Source organism: Pinus tabuliformis, chromosome 6 (genome assembly GCF_031772625.1).
Source record: "Pinus tabuliformis cultivar Carrire ecotype Pingquan chromosome 6, CPIR1, whole genome shotgun sequence".
In the NCBI taxonomy this organism is placed as follows: domain Eukaryota; kingdom Viridiplantae; phylum Streptophyta; class Pinopsida; order Pinales; family Pinaceae; genus Pinus; species Pinus tabuliformis.
Genome location: NC_142292.1, coordinates 1,081,725,127 through 1,081,737,467, shown reverse-complemented (window position 1 = coordinate 1,081,737,467; position 12,341 = coordinate 1,081,725,127).

The window sequence follows — 12,341 nt, the reverse complement described above, 5'->3', positions numbered from 1 at the left end:
CTTCTCTGAATTACCCTCGGCATTTGATGGCTGCACCACTGGGCGTTTCTCCCTATTGCCCTCTGGAAGTACCTCAGCGGAGACCGGTTGTGTTTCTTCTTCATTCTCCTCAGGAACCTTTGTAAAAAGAACTGAGATGTGTGCGTTAATGCCAGCATTATCCCGCGAGCTGCCCAGGGTAAAAATGACTGAGCCGAACGCTGGAAGCATGGGCGCTCCATCATTGGAGCTGCCGGCGTCCAAAAACTGACTGGCTGGAATTGGTGTGGCTCCCGCCCTTCTGTGGCAATAGCAGCAGCAGCAGTGATGGTGGACATCCGCTGCAGGGGGACGCGAAGACTCACCACGCCCAGTACCTCTTCTACACCGCATTCTGTCACGCAATCGCACCATAGTTTCAACGATGCCCTCAGCTTGTTCCAGAGCAGTGCTTGAGGGCCTGTTGTTACTGCGTTCACCCCCAATTGTGTGTTGTCCCCAAATTGACTCGAGGCAGAGCTCAACTGTACATAAACAAAGCCCAGGATAAACAAGCAGGGGGCAAACCTCTTCCGAATGAATGTCTTCGCTCTCAGCATCAATGGCGCAACACTTTCCCTCAGAGATCTGAGTAGCTTGCTCGGCACTCTGAGCCCATAACAGCAACATTCCATCCCTCTTAAGCCAGCTGACATTCCCTTGGATTTTGTCCGCATTGAATGCTCTCTGCAGGCTCGCCATCATTCCCAGCGACCTCATTAAGGATTCCGTTATGCTTCTCCTGTCTTAACGTCTCGGCGGCGAGGGGCATTAAAGTCCTTTGTCCACCACGTGGCGGCACATGCTGGGCATGTGGCTCCCCATGTCCTGGCTCGATGACACCCGCATCCGGGGTTTTGGGGTGTCTATTTTAGGGTGACCAACCTTTCAGGATAAGGAAGTGCAATGGCTTGAGGTACACTCTCTTCCTTCTCTTATTCAATTTATTTAGGTAGAGAAGGTGGGTGATTATCTAGGAGCACATTCCCAGACCGAAGGTTGATCTCTTGGATTTCCACAGCATAAGAAAGATAGTATGTGTCCCCAATGTAAACTTGTTGTGCCTACTTATTGTTTGGGTTCAGATTAGGTTGAGCAGGAATTTGAGGTTTCTTAGGTGGGGCATGGTGAGGAAATTGTGGTTGAGGTTGAGGTGGAGGCTGTAAAGTAGGAGGTTGGGTTTTTTTAGGCCTCCACCCTGGTTAGGGGTTGCCCCATTGGAAAGGTGCATTCTAATTTGGATTGTAGTGAGGATAATGTGCACCTTGCATGCCTTGTTAATATGATCGAGGACATGGAGGCCTCCTTTGCCTAATGAAGCACAACTGCTCTGAACCACCTTCTACCCCTCCTTGGTATACAACCTTTAGGCCTAGTAGAGAGGGACATTTATCTGTTACATGATTATCTTCGCAGACTAAGCAGACTTCTATGACATTCAGTGAGCATTCATTCCTAGGATGTCTTTTAGTACATCTAGGGAAAAAGATAGCTAATTCCCTTTCTTCTAACTCTTGCCTCCTTTTAATTTTCATAGTATCCATTTGTAAGGAAAAGATATACATAATTTCACTCTTAAAATCTTCCAACATACTTCCTATATCATGCTTGATGGTTGTTATAGAGGGAGAGGAACTGACCAAGCTTTGGCTAGACCTACCCTTCTTCCTAGCAACCCTAGAGTGATTCTTGAATACAATTTTGATGTCATCATAAGGAAATTGGTAGATATCTCCTCCAGATAGAATGTTGAGGGTTTCCATTACATCCTTCCTGATCCCTCAGATAAGAACTAGCTTGAGTGACTCGGGATCAAGGGTACAGTTGGCCCTCCTATAATTAAGTTGAAATCTTTCCTCATAGTCCTCTAAATATTCATCAGGTCCAAGGGTCATCCTAAATATTTCCTCCTTTGTTTCTTTGGACTTACAGTAATCTCAGTATTTTTCATTTAAGGCTTGTTGCATTTGGACTCATTAACTAGCGCAAGGCTGCATGTTTGAAGGTAGAAGGAAACAAATTCAGCTTCTGCTCATTAGAGGCATAGTCATAGGTCCTACAGAAAATTCCAAACTCAAACATGAAGGTGTAAGGGTCCTTAGAGGCCAGTCCATGGAAATGTGGAAGGGAAAAAAGGCTTATATTTTTCATTCTAGCCTCTTCATTAGTTTCTCTCATAGGGAAAATCTCACTGTTCCTATTTTCAGCCATGGTTTGGGTAGGTGAGATAGGTTTTTATTCTCCTATAGTAAAAAAGGCAAGTTCAAAGTCACCAACGAAGAATGAAGGTTGACTTCTTAACGGGTGGGGATTTTTGTAAAAAATTCCATTGGTTATCCTTACTCCTATGAGGCATGAAAGAACAAGTTTATTTTTGAATTTTTCACTCTTTTTTCAAAGAAATAAGACTGATGCAAAACATAAAAAGAAAAGAAAATCTTAAGTAGAAACAACACCTACTTAGACACCTCCCCGGAAACGACGCCAAAAATTGATGAGCGCTGGTATTGCACCAAGGATGTTTCAACTCCCAAGGGCTTCTCACCTTAAATTATCAACCCGGGGCTTGTACAAACTTAGAGGTGATAGTGCTATATGCACAACAGGTTAGGTTCTACTCATGTCACCCTCATTCATGAAATCAGAGTAAGGTGTTCAAAGACCAGTCCTCCAACTAATTACAGTGAAACTTCTTATGAAAGCATAAACGAACATGATTCTAACTACAAAGGTGAAAATGCCATTCGTCAAATGTAAATGTTGATTGAAATTGCATGAGAGGAAAAAGGATAATCTATTTACAAAAGTAAATAATGCTACTTTACTTTCACACTTAATTTAAATCAATAACCTACTTACATGCACCATTTATCTACTCACACTTTCTTGAAAATGAGGAATCCAATCTTTAACATACCTATGAAGAAAAATACTAATTCTAACTCTGTTTTTCTATCTATTGGTTGTAGAAAATCTGATGGTAGGTTAACCTGATAATGCAATATAAATCAAAGCAGAATACTATAACCTACTTCTACTATCAATTTGTGGAAGCTTAAAGATTGAGCTGAACAATATAACCAGAAGAAGAAGAATAAATGGCACAATACACATGAAAATACTTTGGGGAAAGACTCAGCTAAAAACCCCACTATCTGTATTATCATACAAGGTGGAAATACATAGGAATTATACAAAGCCTTAGCTCTCACAGCTAGCCAGCTCTCAATACAATCCTCACAGATGCTCATAGGCAATCTTGGCTTCTCTCCAGCCTTCCTCTTTGCCCTCCAAGCTCCTATTTTCTTGTGTTGTTCCTTGTGGATGATTCTCCTTTACCAAGTGGAAAACTCTGATCTCACACACTTCAAAACGGTGCAATCCTCAAGGATAAATCCTTGACTGCATGCATGAGTTTTCTCTTTGAGAAAACACATGTAACTGATAGTACACTGTCCTTGACTTTTAATATCAACTGGGTCTTTCTCAGAATAGACATGCATGAGTTTCTGATAAGGGAATCTTTAGTTAAATGGAGTAGCACTAGTTGAGTGCATGCATGCATCAACTGACTATTAATTCTCTATTAGTTCCTCAAATAGTTTGGAACAAATTTAACTAGACCCAGTAAACTGAGTTAACTAATTTCAACTCAAATATAACTCAATCTTATCTCCTTAATTTAAGGGATAACTCTTGCATGAGTTAAAAAAGACTTCTAACTTGAATTTCTCCAACTAATTAATTCAAAATGAATTAATTAATCATTTCCAAGTAGTTGGTAAGACTAAATTCGATTTTAATTCACAATTTAATTCAAGGACAAATTAGATTGGAATATTCTTGTTGCCATATTTCAATACTCCCTCTCAACAAGAAAGGGATTATCTGCCACCCCAATCCTGTCTCTATGGAACTCGAATTTACACTTTAACAATGCCTTTGTCAAAATGTCGGCATCTTGCTCCTCTATCGAAATATACTGCAACAACATGATCCTCTCGGCCTGTGAAAAGCCATGGGCAACAAATATTGCCTTATGCTTCTCCACACTACCATCAACAACTTGCTTTACCTTGTAAATCCAACGGGAACTCACAACTGACTTGTTCTCCGGTCTCGGAACCACATCCCAAACACTATTACGAATGATGAAGTCATACTCCTCCACCATAGCATCATCCCAAATTAACTCTTGCATTGCTTCCTCAAAGGAAGATGGCTTGGTCTCAACACATTCCCCAGCAAGGGCTATGTATCCACTATACCTCTTAGGTGACCTCCTCTATCTGCGCTGAGAAGATGGTGCTCTCGCATTCTCTCTCACATCCTCCAACAATCTGTCACCTTCTCTTGTGCGCTTATGTCCATCTCCGGAAGACTATGCTTGAGTGGATGTCTCCACTCCTGTTACATCTGCATGCGGCTGCTTCACATCAGTTTGAGGCTCCTCCTCCTTAGGAACCAACAATTCCTCCACAGCCTGTAGTTGGAGTTCCCTCTCAAGGGAAACTCACATGGCCTTCTGCTCATCAAACTTGAGATCTGTGCAAACCACTGTCCTCTGACTGGTAGGCAAGTACACCCGATAGTTTTGAGGTGTACCAGTGTATCCCACAAATATTCACAACTTTGTTGTCGGCTCAATCTTCTTCCATGTATCCTTTTTCCCACGGAAATATATCGATGAGCCAAAGATCCTGAAGTGACCCACATCTGGTCTCTTACTGGAGAAAGCTTCCTCTGGTGTCTTCATCCCAAGTATGTGATGCGGGCTTCTATTGTGCAAATAGACCATTGTGTTGCACGCCTCAGCCCACAAGTGAAGTGGTAGGCCTTGGTCATGCAACATTGTCCATGCTGCCCTACAATAGTTCTGTTCTTCCTCTCGGCCACCCCATTCTGCTGTGGGTTATGAGGTGCCATCAACTCTCGTTTAATTCCTTCTATTGCACAGAAGTCCTTAAACTCTTGAGAGACATATTCTCCACCGTTGTCGCTTCTCAAGGCCTTGATCTTCTACCCTGACTCTTTCTCGACCAAAGATTTGAACTCACAAAACTTTGTGAAAGTTTGGTCCTTCTTCTGCATGAAATAAATCCAGCATTTATGAGAGTAATCATCAATGAAAATCACAAAATACCTTTGCTTCGTTCCATTGAGAATGGTCCACACACATCAGTATGAACTCGCTCTAAGATAGCCTCTACTCGACTGTCTCGATCATGAAAGGAAGACTTAGTGTACTTTCCCAAAATACAACCTTTGCATGTGTCAACTTGCTCAAGTTTACCTTTGGGAAGTCCTATAGATAAATGTTGCAACATCGTCAAAGCCCCATGATGCAAATGGCCCAACCACCTGTGCCACAACTTGCCAATGTATTGTCTTTGCACCAATTCTGCTTTCGTACTCAATGTTGCACAATCATCTACCTCTAGTTTATAGAGATTCTTCAACCGAATCCCTATCCTCTTGGTCTGACCCGTGGCTATGTGTCTTAGGAACACCTTTCCTTTACTGAAGACAACATCATAGCCTTTGTCCTCCAACATCGCGACTAATACCAAGTTCTTCTACAGTCTAGGCACATACATCACATCTGTCAAGGTGAGAGAAGCTCCATGCTCCCTCTAAAAAGCAACCGTGCTCGCTCCTAAAACACTATACCTTCCATCGTCACCCATCTCTATGTGCATTTTGAGGTCTTTTCCTCCAAGGAACTGAATAAATTTTTATCATTGGTAATGTGGAATGAGGCACCAGTGGAAGATACCAAACACAACCCATCATTGATGACACCATGCATGCAATGAGGGTAAAGTCCATTTCAAATTGAGAGGCTAATGCCTCACCTTCCGATCCTTCCGAGGATCCCTTCTTGGACTTCTTCGATGGGCAATTAGTTGCATAATGTCCCATCTCATGACAATTAAAGCATCTCACGTTAGACATGTCACCCTTATTCCCTCCATGAGAAGAATTCGATTTGAAATGGGAAGCCTTCACCTTCCCTTTCCTTTCCTTACTTGCTAAGACCAGATTTTCTTCATCATCGTTCTTGGATGAAGAACCATCTCGTGTGCTCCTCCTGATCTCCTCTTGCATATGATCCGACCACAATCATTCCCAATCCGACAGTTTCTCCCTTCCATTCACAGAGTCCTGGTAGCTATTCCAACTCTTTGGAAGGCCAAGGAGAGCTAGGCTCACCATATCATCATCGGCAGTAGTTATTCCCACACTTCCAAGCTCATCTATGCAGGTGGTGAGCTTGATCAGATATGTGGAAACAACATCGCCCTTCTCCATCTTGATTCTTCGAAGCTTATCCTTGAGCGCCAATTTCCTTTGGTCGCTATTGTTCTAGTAGAGGTCCTTCAATGTCTTCCACATTGAAAATGGAGTATCCTTCCCATGGAGACTCAAGACAATATGGTCTCAAACTCCCTCAAGGATGATCCATCTCCCCTTCACCACACACTTTTTCCACTCAGCCAACTCTTGTGCATTAGTTGAAGTTGGATTTGGGATTTATTAATCAATGAATTCCTTCAAGACATTGTCTTCTAATACAACCTCCATTCTATCTTTCCATGCTATGTAATTCAAGCTACCTTCCAAGACATACTTGAGTCTCAATCCATAGAACACCATTGGCCAACCTTGAAGTATGATATGAATTCGATTTGCACCTGCAACCCTGAACTTCAAACTTCGAATTCTCTTCTCAGTATACTGTTCACAACGCCGATACCATGTATAAAATTTCTACAAATCCATCTCTGATACCATGTAGAAAATCTGGTGTAGCTTAACCCAATAATGCAATATAAATCAAAGAAGAATACTATAACCTACTTCTACTATCAATTTTCGGAAGCTTAAAGAATCAAGTTGAACAATATAACCAGAAGAAGAAGAATCAATGGCACAATACACATGAAAATACTTTTGGGAAAGCCTCAGCTAAAAACCCCACTATTTGTATTATCATACAAGGTGGAAATACATAGGAATTATATAAAGCCTTAGCTCTCATAGCTAGCCATCTCTCAGTACAATCCTCACAGATGCTCACAGGAAATCTTGGCTTCTCTCCAGCATTCCTCTCTACCCTCCAAGCTCCTATTTCCTTGCGTTGTTCCTTGTGGATGATTCTCCTTTACCAAGTGGAAAACTCTGATGTCACACACTTTAAAACTGCGCAATCCTCAAGGATAAATCCTTGAATGCATGCATGAGTTTTCCCTTTGAGAAAACACATGCAACTGATAATACACTGTCCTTGATTTTTAATCTCAACTGGGTCTTTCCCAGAATAGAAATGCATGAGTTTCTGATGAGGGAATCTTCAGTTAACTAGAGTAGCACTAGTTGAGTGCATGCATGCATCAACTGATTGTTAACTCTCTATTAGTTCCTCAAACAGTTTGGAACTAATTGACTAGAGTTAACTCAGTAAACTGAGTTAACTAATTACAACTCAAATATAACTCAATCTTATCTCCTTAATTTAAGGGATAACTCTTGCATGAATTCAGAAAGACTTCTAACTTGAATTTCTCCAACTAATTAATTCAAAATGAATTAATTAATTATTTCCAAGTAGTTGGCAAGACTAAATTCGATTTTAATTCACAATTTAATTCAAGGACAAATTAAATTGGAATATTCTTGTTGCCATATTTCAACAATGGTTGCAGTGATGAAAGGATGAGGTTGGGGTGGTCCTAGAGTCTTCCCTAATCATCAAATCATAATGTGGGGGCCATTATTCAACTTAACTATGCCAGATTCAAAGTATGGAGAAAATCTGGTTGAAGAAAACAATGCTACGGATCTGCTATAGGAGGTCCTATATTGCTATAGGAGGTCCTATATTGCTACAAGAGGCCTTGTTTTACTATAGGAGGAGGGTCTGAGAGTTTTTTTAGGACATAAATGGTGCCTTGAAGGCCAAGGACGGTGGATTAAGGTAAAAGGAGGTGAGTGAAGGGTGTGGGAACCCCTTATCCAAGCCTAGTACCACTCAGAGGTCGATCTTGCACCATAGTTGATGCCCACGATGTCCTTCATCTACCTTAACAGAGTGAATTATAAGATAGAGTTTAGAAGAAAGGTGAGGTGCCTAAGAGGAATATGGAAAGGTCCAGCCGGATGTGGAAAGGTGTACCCACCCTTGGAAACCAACAGTTCCTGCAACTAGCCAAACACATGCATTAAATGATCATTATTGTAGCAAAGTAAATAATCATGGAAAATATGAGTTGAATTTTATTGAAGTCTACTCTAACCTACAGCACAAGTCAACTTTCCAAACCAATGCTACTAACTCCTAAGTTGCATAGATTAGGCACGTAGGGAAATTTCAATCTAATACCTAACGCTTTCTAAGAAATCATAAAAAAATATTTTTGAGTTGTTATTGTGGATCTTTCCAGTCACTCTTCCCATAAGGGGGGTGATAGGAAAGCCTGCAATTACAAGTTTTATGATATAACATCTATTGAAACAAGGAAATAATTATACTACTTTGAAACAAGAACAATAAAGAAATACAAGAGAGGGACTAAAGCCTATGGGTTGTGCCCAAACCCAAGGGTTTCAGCCCTCCAAAACTAACTCAGATGCAAACCAATAGTAAACTTCTCATTAACAGAAAATGATAGTCACATACATCATGAAAAATAAGAATGACAATGTTAAGCACTAGGCTCATAGTAGCTACTCCTAGCTGCAACAAAAATTTGAATCCTAATGAGCCTCTTAATTAGTTTATTTATACAAAAATGTCGTTGATGGAAACTCCCTTGAAAAGAGGAGTGATTCCCTCCAAGATCTTGATATTTGTGGATCTGGTCCCCCTTGATCTTTACATGTACTTGGAGTCCCTCGTCTGCTAGTGAATTTGAGATATGAGTGAGGATTTTGTGATCTCAAGCCAAGTTAGAGAGTTAATGAGGTGGACAAGTCCCCTATATTCACTCTTGGTTGTCTCCATCAAGCCCCTGCATAGTAAATGCTTCTAAAAATGCTTATTTTCCTACAAATTGATCACATTAGGCCATATAATACGAAAAACACTCTTTAGTCTTCCTACTAAGAATATTATGGTTATAAATGTGAATTAATGTGAGAAACAGAGACTTTTAAGGGATGGAGGATAGCATAATGAACTTCAAAATATACCTATTGATGGGACCCATCATCACCCCCTGCTGAAGGTGTTGCTCACCATCTAAGCAACTCAGCCACTGGTATGAAGCTCATTCATGGTCCTGGTGGCTTCTCTGACATCCCAAGGCACCTTAGATGGTGTGCCCTCTTGTGTATAGAAACATACATTTGCCTCTATGTCTGGCCTTTCTTTTTGTTCCTCTGCCTGCTTTCTTCCTTCTTGTAGGCCCAATAGTAAGATAGGACTAAGTTTGATTCCTATCCATATGATATGCAACCTTTGCATGATTCTTTTGTATAGTGGGGTTCTCTCCAAGGCATTCCTTAGTCTTTCTAGTGAGTGATATTCTCTGATTTGTAAACTGTGAGGCAAGGTCTGCCATCTTCTTTGACAATCCTGCAAAATTTCTATCCCCGCCATCCTAAAAGTGTCCTCAAAATGTAGGATGGATTTATGTTGGGTTGCTATATACATAGGGGCCAATTCAAGATAAGAGGAGATGATATTGTGGTTGCTGATGACAACCTTAGGGCTCACTTCTTCAACCCTTGTCTCCTAATGGGTCAACCAGGAGGCTAATTCCATCAATTTCATGTCTCCCAATCTTGAGGGTCCCATAAATTAATGTCAGTGAGAATCAAATTGTGCATGTAAAACTCAACCAGTTTGGCTCTATCGTTAATACTTGCTCCATTGCAACACTCAATGAATTTCCTGTAGTCTTGGAAAGGTAAGGAGCCATATTGTACCATTGTCTTAATTTGGAACTTCAGCCACCACTCCTTGAGGAAAATGGCATAGGATTTGGATGGCTTCCTACATTTTATGGCTTCTATAGATAGACTTGCCATAGTAGCAAGTTGTGCCTCTTCTTATTGTAGCTGCTCTCTTAGCCTTGTGTTTTTTTCCTATAGATGCTCTCTAATGATTAAATCCATTAGTTTTAGATCATTCAATTATTTTCCCATTTGATTGAATTTTTCCTCCATGAGGCCCACATCTTCTACACTTTTGGATTTTGTAATTTGCATCCATCTATGGGTTCTTCCTCTTTCCTTCTCTAACTCAAAGAAGAGTGGGATGGAAGATTTCTCAGGTATAATCCTACCTCCCTTAACAAATTTATAGTAGGATTCCAAATTGGTTTTTAGATTAGGATCTTGGAGCCCTTGGAGGCCATTTTCATCTTCTTTTTGGGTGGATACCCCTTCCTATAGAACCTACTGTTGCTCCTGTAGCAACCCTTGTTTCTCATGTAGCAGCCCCTATTTCTCTTGTAGCTGCGTTATTTCCTCATGTAGCTCTTATTTTTCTTCTTATAATAGGTTATCTTGTTTCTTGAGCTTATTAAAGGTGACTTCCCTAATGGTGGCCCTTCCCATAGGTATCACAGGTTGCTTAGTTTTGGCCTTAGGAGAGGTGACTTATTCAATTTTTCCCTCACTAGGTCCCACTTCTTCCTTCTTTCTTGCTGACTCATCAATAGTGATAGGGATTTTTGAAGGAGGTTGAGGCTTCCCTTGCCTTATCCTAGTTCTCTTCCTTGTTTTGAAGTATAAGGGACCTTGCCTTGACTTCCTTCTTTTGGGCTTGATAGGTGTGCCAAATGTGGCCAATGTTGCAATGACTTCTTGCTTGGTGTTCCTTGGAGAGAGATTTATTTTCTATCCTTGCTTTCCTATCTCTTGAGGCTTAGATGCCCCCTCAGGGTTCTCTTTCTTCGTTCCTTGTTTCTCCCCTTCGCCTTAGTTTATGCTTCTTGTTCTTCTATTTATACTTCCTCCTCTTCTTCCTTCTTTCCTTCGCTACCTCCAATGATAGAGGTTGATGTTTCTTCATGTGTGCTGGCTTGGGTTTCAATGAAAATTTCCCTATCCATGTCTATAAAATCAATCCATAGAACATGGTTCCTTAGGAGACTTAGAGAATATATAAAAATCATCTGAATGAGGCCATGGTGGGTAACATGTTGGTTCTCCCCTTCCCTCACTTTCTTGCCCATTTCAATGATATATTGTAGGAGGAAATGGGGAACACTTGGTCTCTATGGAATAGGTAATTCTGCTTTGAATCTTAGTTCATGGAGAATCCTAAAATGATAAGCATAATCAAATGATATACCTCCCCTCATAATATATGTATTTGAGGATATGATAGGCCACTTCATCCCAAGGGTAAGGTAAGCTTTCTCTTCTCACTCCATTTTTTTCTTCTACAAGATTTTCTATTTGAATGAAGAAGTTATTCCTGGCTGTAACACTCAATTCCTTATCCTCCTTGCTCCATCGTATTCCTAAGGGTAAGGTAGTCACTCTGCTTATGAGTTCAACATTTAAAGAGATGGAAAGTCCCCTAACAATAGTAGTGGCACTATATTCTCCCTAAGGGTTTAGTGCTATGGCAAATTCCTGAGTTATATCATCATCATACCCCTTCAACTGTTCAAAAAGCCCATCCATTAATGTCTTAGAAAAATATTTACCACGAGAGAATGTTGATGAATTATTTTTGTGCCTGTGGGTTCTCTTCTTTTGAAACCTCCCCCCATTTCTCCTATTACTCCTTCTCGAGGTTACTTAGGTGCATTTCAATTTTTTTCCTTAGAGAAGTCTTGGTTGTAGGGATAGTATCAAGTTTTCCTTTTGATCAGAGGGGGAGAAGGATGATAATAAATTTTTTTGTCAAAAGAAACTTTCCTCTGACCTTATCTTGCTTTCACATCTAACAATTTCCAAATGGGACTACTACACAATCGTTTGCTACAAGGCTCTTAATCAAGCATAATTCTCCATGCAGAGGTATCGAAAAAAAGAGAAAGAAATCCACTTACTCCTTTTAAGATAAATTTTTCATTTGCATGAGGGTTTGAGGACAACTTTGGGTAGTTTTGGCTCCCTTTCTCCCTTAAATTCTATCATGTAGCTTTCTTCTAGGCCTCTTGTAGCACCTCTTGTAGCTCCTCCTGTATCACCTACAAACACTGTTCGAAGTAGCTCGGTGGCACCTAGGCATTCTCTTATAGCACTAGCTCGTCCTTCTCTAACTTTTTTGTAGAAGTGAATGATTATACAAATGGATTTGAGCCTTGTACTTAATATTCCTTTTTGTGGTAAAGGCTCAAAGCACTTTGGTGACATGGCTC